This window comes from Bacillus rossius, chromosome 3, assembly GCF_032445375.1.
Source record: "Bacillus rossius redtenbacheri isolate Brsri chromosome 3, Brsri_v3, whole genome shotgun sequence".
Lineage (NCBI taxonomy): Eukaryota > Metazoa > Arthropoda > Insecta > Phasmatodea > Bacillidae > Bacillus > Bacillus rossius.
The window spans coordinates 77,247,771-77,257,832 of NC_086332.1; positions in this window are offsets into that span (position 1 = coordinate 77,247,771).

Consider the following 10,062-nt stretch of genomic DNA (forward strand, 5'->3'; position numbering starts at 1 on the left):
AATTTCTGAAATGAGTTCACGCACAGTGATTTTTTCTTCTTCGATTAAATTGGAAATCTGGACTAAAAATTTCCAATATCATCCTTCTTTTTTTTTTGTCGGATACAGTAAAGCAAGGTTTTTATTTCGCATAGTCCTTCTCGCCGTGTTCATTGCGCTGTAGTTATTGCAGCATTTAGCGAAACAGAAATAGAACTTGTTCGGGCGTTTAATGGAAATGGAGGAAACGGACTTTTCAAACCCATTGCATTCTCCATCAGTTATACCTACGTTATGATGATCTTCCAGAATACCGAGAGTCACTTTAAACTGTACTTTATATTCCTTATTAACTGCCGACATGCTTGCCGTTACAAATGTTGTATTTGGCTATTTAATAAATTGCTATAACCTAAAGCAAACGCGTGAACTCTACAAGGGTAACAGATTCGATCTCAGTGTTCCAGCTAGTCTCCAATTTATTCGCACTGAGTCATTATCCAAGTGGTTTGGAGTCCAATTTTGTTTTTGATGTGTTACATCTTAGCTCTCTGTATACGGCGTTTGGTGGGAATAATTTCTTGAATACGACGGAAGTCAAGGAACGAAATTGTGTAGCAACCACGGTGCATCTGCGGCGGAAGATGCGAATCAAAGTTCACAGTAACATAGGGAAACTTTATTGTATTAACAATTAAATAAATTTTAACAAAATGTGCAGTATTTTAATAAAATTCACTGTCAAAAATCAGATCCAAAGGTGGGGTTTATTATTTTTCAAGTGTTTTTCGCTTTTATCGGAGCCGTTTGATTACACAGTTGATATTTTCAGCCTGCTAATCAAATTATTCAGTAGTCCACGTAGCTGCTCCGCAGCGATTTCTAGCGGCGGGAGCTGAAACCATGCGTGATTCGCGTCCAGAAATGTAGTTGAAAACACGATTTACGTAAATTTACCACGCTCGGCATTGTTTAAAAGAATTCCACTATTGATTTCGTGTTCGGCTTTCGTTTTATATGTTTATTTTCAACCAGAGAACACAAGAATTTGTTCATTGCCGAACTTACATGTTACAAATCACCGGCGAGTACTGAAAGATTCGCTCTGAAACTGAACCGAATATTCATCACGTTTTAGCCGGGTGGCAGTCGCTAGACCGAGTTATCTGACGGAAATGTCGGAGAACGACTGTAGTTTAAATGAGTTTCGGTCTGCTGACGCGGCCTCGCGTTCGCGCCTTGTGACGTCATTGCGTTCGATGCTGCCTGCCTGCCGGAGATGGCGAGTCATGGCACTTACATTCAGGAGCCTTCGCTCGAGTTACGGAACTGCTTCTCGCGCGCCCCTGTGTGCACTGGTGCAGTGATGGAGGTTCAGCCACGATTTTATGATTCTCAGGCGGAGAATGCTTCACCTACTCTTTTTTTTTTAAATCAACCGACGTCTGTTGTCTACGTGGCGTGAGCGACGACTTACAGACAACGCAAAGCCTACATTTCACAGGGATGAGAACCACGCCCGAACAGTTACGAAGTTCTCCGAAGTTTGCCAAGCACTCATGGGAAGACATCATATTGCAATATTTGAGTAATTTAAATAACGCTAACATAACCTACCCTCCCGGAAAAAAATAAAGAACATTTATTTATTACACTGATCGAACCTAACCTAACCTTCTAATTCGGTATACTTCGTAACTGTTCGGGTTGTGGTTGTCTTTCATCCCTATGAATGTAGGCTATCCACAATTGGTTCACAGGGATATTGTTGGTCGAGCAGTCACTTCACTCGCCTCCCGACAACGCGGGAAGGGTTATATTTCCGGCGGGGTCGAACCCGGATGTTTCGCGAGTAGGAAACGTGGCGGACGTTGTCGAAAACAGACGGTGCTTTCGCCGGTTACTTCCGTCAACCCCTACCCATTCATTCCACCAATACCCCTTTTTTTCACATCACCATCCCTCTATTGTCGTTAGTGACATTGACGTCGACAACACGTTGAGCTCGATCATGTGCACTTAGCGGTAGGTATAACTGACTGTATCACTATACATCACAGTTATAATTCATGCTCGATAAACGGTACACTAGTAATTCACTGCCATTTGTCCGAAGCAACACCTTCCTATTTCGCTCGAACCACAACGACACCAAAGAGCTATATGTTTGCCATCGGGTCGACCTCTTTAACGGCGTCGAACATTAACTCGGAGGCAAAAAAATGCACACAGGTGTTTTAAGGGCACATTGGTATTTAAATTGCCACCAAGTGACATCCGCGGAATTCGCGTTATTATTTGGAAACTGGTAGATACGTATAATGATGGGCCAAGATGGTCTTCAAAACGCTACAATTTTTTCGTACTACTTATTTTTGGAAGTAACATTTTTGATAGTAGTTTTCGAAGCTATTCCCAACCAAAAACCGGCGTTCTGTAATAGAACAGCTGTGCTTTCATTGTCCCGTTTAATATCCTGGCTAGTTTTTTACAGTCCGAGCGCGTGTGTGGTAGTATTTTTCGGACATACACAGAGTGTATTGAAGATTAACATTCAAATATTTTCCACAGTATATAGGGACATATGTATTTTACGATTACATCTCGTGTCAAGGTATTTCACAAAAGATTGTAGATTGTTGTTATAGTTATTGGCTGTGGTCGGTGAGGGGATGGGCCAATGATAATGTGGGTACCGTGCCGCTATAACTAGACACCTGAAAAATTCGCAGATTCATTTCGCGATAGATTAGAATCCGAATGCGTTTGCCTTATCGCTGCTTCAGTGATTGCGCCACAGTTTGTCTGAAGGACTATGGTTCAGTGAAAAACCTTCAACAAAATAAGTATCGAATAACGAGCATCCCAGTTAACAGGTGTCACGAGTCAGTAGCCAATGAGCAGATGTGCATGGAGTCCCGAGTGCATGGAGGATCATGGAGTCTATCCTATAAGTAAAGACATGCAAAATTCGCGGATTCATTGACCTCTAGGATACACTCCACAGTCCTTTAAATACTCGCGGAAATGACACCTGTTCATTGGCTACTGACGCGTGAGACGTCTCAATTAGGCTGTCCGTAATTCGGCACTTTCTTGGTTTAGTGTTTCCCATTGGTTCACAGTTCCTCGGATAAAATGTGGGCCAATCGCATTAGCGGTACGAAGGTATAGTTGTTTTGATGCTAGTCTATCGCGAAATGAATCCGCAAATTTTGCATGTCTCTACCTATAAGTAATTGAAATATTATTCCGGTCCTTAGCTATAACTATAGATACAGAAGTTTCGCACATTTATTTATTCGCAAGTTACGCTACAAACCTTCACACTCTCGCACTGTGATCATGTTTGGACCGCAGTTATTTGGCCACGCCCCTCTACGACCGTGAGCCAATGATGCCCAGATAGGAGAGAAGTAAGAGAATCAGGTAGTACATACTAACAAGGATAAAAAAGGTTCTCGCTAATTAATCAACCAATTGGAAAGCAAACATTAGTTGAGCACACCTAAGACTTTGAATTCTACCCTGAGACCAGACAAATCCGTGAAAGTTCCAGGTTTGTAGCTATAATTCTAAGGAAAAGCTACAGTATTTTTTGAAATACTTTGTTACGAAATGTAATAGCGAAATTCAGGTGTCTCTAACGATACATCAAAATCCTTATCATGGGCTTTTCTACACGCCCTGAAGGACTAGAATTCAATGACGGACACCTGATGAAACTTCATACAGTGTCTTGTGCGAACGGAAGAGATACTAAAATGTTGCATCAGACAATATAAGATACACACCGACTTATTTGTGTATGGGTATGTGGAGTCCATCCTTGTACCAAGAAAAAACGCTAATTTGCCGTTCAATTGATATTGCGTAGAAAGGGTAGCGAATTTCTTTGTTGCGAGATCCATTTTAAAATATATAGTCTTGTTGGCCAATGTTTACTTCTATGACTTTTTAATAACAACAAAAAATAAGCTTTCCACCATAATTTAATACGGTTCTAGTTCTGGTATAACATAAATACAAACATTCTCATCTAAAGCAATAGAACATTAAAATTTTGTAACACTCATTTCGGCGAGTAGATCCAAGATTTTTAAGATGAGTGATTTTTTCTCACGCTGTCAAATACATAATAAAATCACTTCAGTGTGAGCATCGCTGATACGAAGTTCAAAGGGTTTATATTCCTTGGAAAGAGTCGTACACAATTCAGTCAATACCTCTGATCCTTGTTTATAACTGTCTCAGAGAAGTCAAATACATGCCTAGAGCATAGTAGTCCAATCATCGAAGTATAAAAAGCAGACCCATAAATTTCGCTTATTATTTTGGTTGTACAATGGAGACTGCATACACTTGTAACTTTTCTTTGATTTGATTATTGTATCACAAATGTTTGGACACTCCCCTCTACGGCAGTGGGCCAGCCAACTGCCAGCTAGCCGTAGCGTGTCCGAACCACATCCACCCACTCCAAAGAACAGGAGGTTCTACAGTAAAGAAACAGACAACATGTGTAGATTATGCAGTCTAATTTTTTTATAAATGAAATAATATTATACTTATAAAATTACAGATATTGGTAAATTTGAACATGTACATCACTACAAAATAGTGTTCGCAGTAATATTGGGTTCGGATTCTTACCCGGGAATTTATGCTCTGTGATGACCCAGTACCTCCAATAGTTAATTATTTGTAAACCGTTACCTGAATAGCTTTCCAGAATTAGCTGCGCTCACTAATAAGCAAAAGAAAACTAAAAAGTCAAATTAATAAATATTTGATTATCTTTTCCATCGTTCAAAAAATTATGCCTGAGGGAATCATAAATTAATGATTCAAAAATTAAGTGCTAATTTTTTTAAGAAATACTCAGTTTATCTCGAAAAATGTATTTCATATATATGCAAAATGAACCTTCGCCATGTGATGTACGAAAGTACAATATCTTTCTTGTAGTGTTAAAAAATTTTTTCTTGGCAAATGGTCTTCAAATGAATCTTTAGTAAAATTACTGAACCTTTTTTTTTCTGTGTATATGGGATTGTAAATTTTAGCCCAACGCCAAATGAATCCGCTAAATTTCCGGGCGTGCATATGCTTCAAGAGTACTTCGCCACCCAATAAATCCGCAAAAGGATCCTGTGTGAAGTGATGTTCCATGGTCGGGCGGATCGCTGGTTGGCAGACTTTGAGACGGTAGCTCGCGGGGCAGAGGCGGGCATATAGCACGGGCAGGTGTGGGGGCGGCGGCAGGGGGCGGCAGGTGCGCCTGAATGCATGCACCTGCACGCGACCCCGTGCATGCACCTGCCCCCCTTCCCCCCCGGGGGGTTGCCCTGACCAGTTCCCTCAGGGGGGGGGGGGGGAGAGCCTCAGGTACGTCTCATTATCATACAGATCTGCTCTATTCCAATCATTATTGGAGACCGTGGTAGCATGCACACCAATGCTTTTTTTTTTACCATTTTGAAATAAACCTGAATGCTCATTCGACTGGTTTCCTCCTTTGTAATTAGCGGTAGTCTACAAAAGAAGTCATTACTTTATACGGTCAGGCCACTAGGGACACGTTTCCTTCAACGCTGAACGGGCGCGATTCGTGTACCAGCAGCAAATACGTACCTGAAAGAAACCCGCCAAACCACGACACTAGTGTTGCTAACACTCGGATGGCCCTAACCATCAGCATAGACCAGCAAATTTCGCGGCACTAACGTGGTGGCAGTGTTCATTGCAACTGTGTCTACACTCGGGGTTCCTGACCCTGACAAACCAACCCCCCCCCCCCCCCCAACCCAGAATAACGAGACCCGGACAGAACGCTGAAAGTACCCGCGGCGAAAAAACACACGACGACTAACCGACTGTGCACATGTTTGTGTAATCCAGTTTGAAACCGTAAGATAACGCGAACTTTTCAGCCCTATAACCACCGTTAGTTCGAATCGGCCCTAAAGACCAAGAACCTAATGAGTTAATGACGTAATGACTAGAGACCTGCAAAATTCGCGGTTTTGATGACATTCAGGATAGACTGCACATACCCCTGTACACTCGGGAAAATAACGCAAGGTCATTGGCTGCCGACTTGTAAATCGTCTCAGCGGGTTTGTCTGTGATTCGATCCTTCTTTGGTTGAGGGTTTATAACTGGTTGAGATTCGTCCAGATGAACAGTAAGCCAATAGCAAAATTATCTAAGAGGTATATGTGCTTGAATTCTAGCCTATCACCGAATAAATCCGCGAATTTTGCAGGTCTCTAGTAATGACACATTAAAGATCTCGACACTAGCCAAGCGTTAAAATCACCGTACTATATCGTCTGTGTTTCGTGGTTGGCTGAGTTTGTTTTAGATACATGTCTTTTGTCAGCACACCAATCACAGCCAGCCAGTGCGGAAGCTACGTGTCCTGAATGGCCCGGCCAAATGGGGCAATGGCTTCTCTTGCAGACGGCCGCAGGTTACAAGGGAACAATCGCTAGCGCGGGCATAATGAACGAACAGAATAGTTCTCGAAAAATACGTGCTCGTAACTATCAGGAGTGGTTTTTGTGAAATGTCTGCAATGATAGCAATTGAAGTCAAAGTGTGACCCTCCCCCAACCCGCTTTCCCGCCTGGATAGCTTATTCCTTTCTAGTGTTTTACTAACGCCTTTGTTTTACAACACTCACTTCATGATGGTAATCTTACGTGATTATTCATAGCTATAAGAAAACTTATAAAATTGTATACAAGTACAGTTTTGTTTTGTTAACCATTTGCTAACCAGAGTGACTCCAACTTAAGCAAACACACTCTCCAGGATTTCGGCAATGTTCTTTCTGTTGCAGTGATTTTTGACAGTTATATGGGCAATTAATTCGTTAGTATCTGTGAAGGCGTCTGACATTGTTTTGATTTTATGCACGGGTGTTAAAAGTTCACGATTTTATTTTGATCGGGTCCCAAAACTGTGATGTGAGATTAAAAGGGTAAATCGACGGGATAAATATTGAGGAGTATCTGCTTCAAGTATTTTGTGTAGCATGAGTAGAAAATTTAGTGATCGTTTTTGGTGAAGTTTAAGCCAAACATAATTTTGTTTTTATAGTGTGAGTGCAAGTGATCACGCAATTTAAGATTACAAATAAAACTAATGCAAGTATTTTGAAGTTTTTGCATTTGTTTTCCCAGTCAGTCTGCCATATCATTTGTATACTATGTCACAGTAATGAAGATGGCCATGATTGGCGTGCTGACAGTAGACATGGACCTGAAATAAACCCAGCCAGCTCGTAACACGCACAATGCTACAAAGTTTTAACACACAGCTGGTCGGTAAATCGTTTCGCGAAAGTGCGCGGCCCTGCTTACGAGCCGGTTTCTATTGTCCCTTGGCTGCTCCCACAGTTTACCTTCCAGCTGTGCATGTTGCTGCATGTTGTTGGGTATTCATATTCCTTGAGGGGCATGTCAGAACTGCCAGTGGTCCAACGATAAAGCAGTTCAAGTGTATAAATGGTATGTATTCCCGAGTTTCTCCAGATAATTACGAGAATTTCGTATGTAGATTCCCAGAGGTGTTACTTAGATGGAACCAAACCCAGTCCTGTAGATGACAAGGCTCTTCACTTGGTATCGGTCAACGAGCAATCTGGAACTCCCAAAGAGAGAGTAACTGAGTCTAGCCTGCAGTGTATACTTACATAGCACATCTCATCCTGCATGGCTTAAACCCTGCTTGATTAAGGCATGTAGGCTTCGGCCTGAGACGCACTCATGCCCCTCCCTAACCCGGACCCCTACCAAATACATTTAGTCTTTAGTTAGGTTAGGAAAAAGATTAATCCTTAGGTTGCTGTGTTCGTTGTAAGAGGTAGGTAGTATCCAAAACTATTTTGGTTCTACAGTGTAATGTTTTCGCACATGATTTTAATAAAAAATAACACAACCATGTTTAATTGTTTATAAGATTTTTCTGTTATAAAAATTCAGTTTGATGGTTTTTTTTTTTTAACTTACATGCAATTTTTTTTTATTTCAACCATAGCATTTACTGAAACCATGAAATCATTTTTATTAACCGTCCGTATGTAGCGTATGTCTTAAAACCCTTTACGTTGAGTACATCATTAATGTATCAGTAAAAAAAAAAGTATGTGCTTTTACAAAATATTCCTTTCTTACAACACACGGCTATGGTTATTTTTGCATTTATAAGTTTTCCGAGATAATACTGAGTATTTCTTAACGAAAATTGGCGCACAATTTTTATACTATTATTGATGTATCTTTCAAGCATAATTTTTTTTAAAACGATGAACAAGATAATAGAATATACAAAAATTTGAATTTTTATTTATTTTGTTTTTTTGATTATTATGTGCGTAGTTAATCCTGGAAAGCTGTACAGGGCACGGCGAGTACAGTATTGGAGCAACTGGGACAACACAAAGCACAATTGCCCTGCGTTACTGCGAACACTGTTTCGCGTGCATGCACGGAACAAGTTGACGGTGTAGAGTCGCGCGCGCACCGGGCGGGGCTCGAACCGCGGACGCCGCTCTCACGCCACGCCGGGGGAGGAGGCGGCGGGCGATACGGACACCGTGATCAACATGACAATGGGCGCCTCCCTCCCGGCCGGACGAGTGGCCTGTCAGGACTCGTATCAGATCGGCCGACGGGCCCGCCGGCTCCCGGCATGCCATAAGCTCCTTCCACCTCCCCCCCTCCCTTCCTCCTCCAGGACAACCTCTTACCGATAGGGAATACCCTGACGGACAATGTAATGAGATGTTTATATTAATGGTCCCGCAGGTGATGCCGGGCCGGCGCGCGGTGCTGATATCTACATCCCCCCCTTGTGGTGGGGGGTGAGGGGGAGAGAGATACCCTCGGACTCGTTCCCTTTCGGCCGCAGCGCCGAGCACCGAGAGCTACGCCTCGCCCGGGCGGAGGTATTAACGTCACGTGACAGGGGTTCGAGGCTCGAGGCGACCGTGGGCGTCGACGGAACTCCGGTGCCCGAGGGCGTTCCTCCGGAAGCTGCGCCGACGGGACGCGGGACCGTCCGCGAGTTCGTCTCCTGCCGGAGTCGGGGAGAGGCTTCGTTTGTGTATTTTGTACCTGCAGCGCTCGAGTCGGACGGCTGGTTCCGTGACCGACGACGTGGCTGCTACCGGTGCTTCCAAGCTGTCTTAGTGCAGGTCGAGTCACCAATCCCGAGTTTAACAGCCTGCGAAGGTAGTTCTATTGTAGAAACGCCATTTCAAAAACTTGTGTTCTGATATTTTCCCACTTTAGTGAAACAGTAATGAAATTTAAAAAAAAGCCTATGCTCGATTTGTTTTTTTAACAACTCACGTGGTGGAGAAGATCATTTGAAATATCTCAAAATGAAAACATTGTCAGTGAATCGATCACTCATTAGGATTCTCGCCCAATCAGGGGTTTATTTGTGCTAATGAGGCGGGACTACAAGTGCGATGCTCGCTGGTGCTTCTAGCGCAAGACTGTGGACGGTGAGCAGTCTTTTGGTCGTGGCGTGTTAATGAAGATAAAGTGTAAGAGTACCTTCAAGAATCTCTACGGGATGTTTCAGGCCTAAAAGTTATCCTGAAAGCAAGCGTTTTACCCATTCTCACTCCTCTAAAATTACAGTTTGAAAATGAAGTAACTAAAAAGAACTTCTCATCCGCCCTCGGCGTATTCTTAAATGCTTTGCGTAAACAGACCTCACTCGGCTATCTTAAGCAGTTTTCAAAACACGTGGTTTCTCCTGAAGCTCTGCACTCGGTGAGTGTTCCCCGGGAGGGGGAAGGGGGAGGGTGCCTTAACATAGTGCTATAGACACTATCTCAGTGGTAAAAAAAACACACAATTTTTATCATGCATAGGAGAAGACTAAATTGTCATATTCTATAACACCTAGAAATATCCTAATAAAGAATATTTTTTTATATTTTATAATTGAACTTTTTTTTTAAATTTTTAATACGTAATTATTTTATATATCCTTCAATCCTCAAATTTTACGAAGATCATGACGCAATTTATCCCTCTTGAGTTTTGCAATACGAAAACG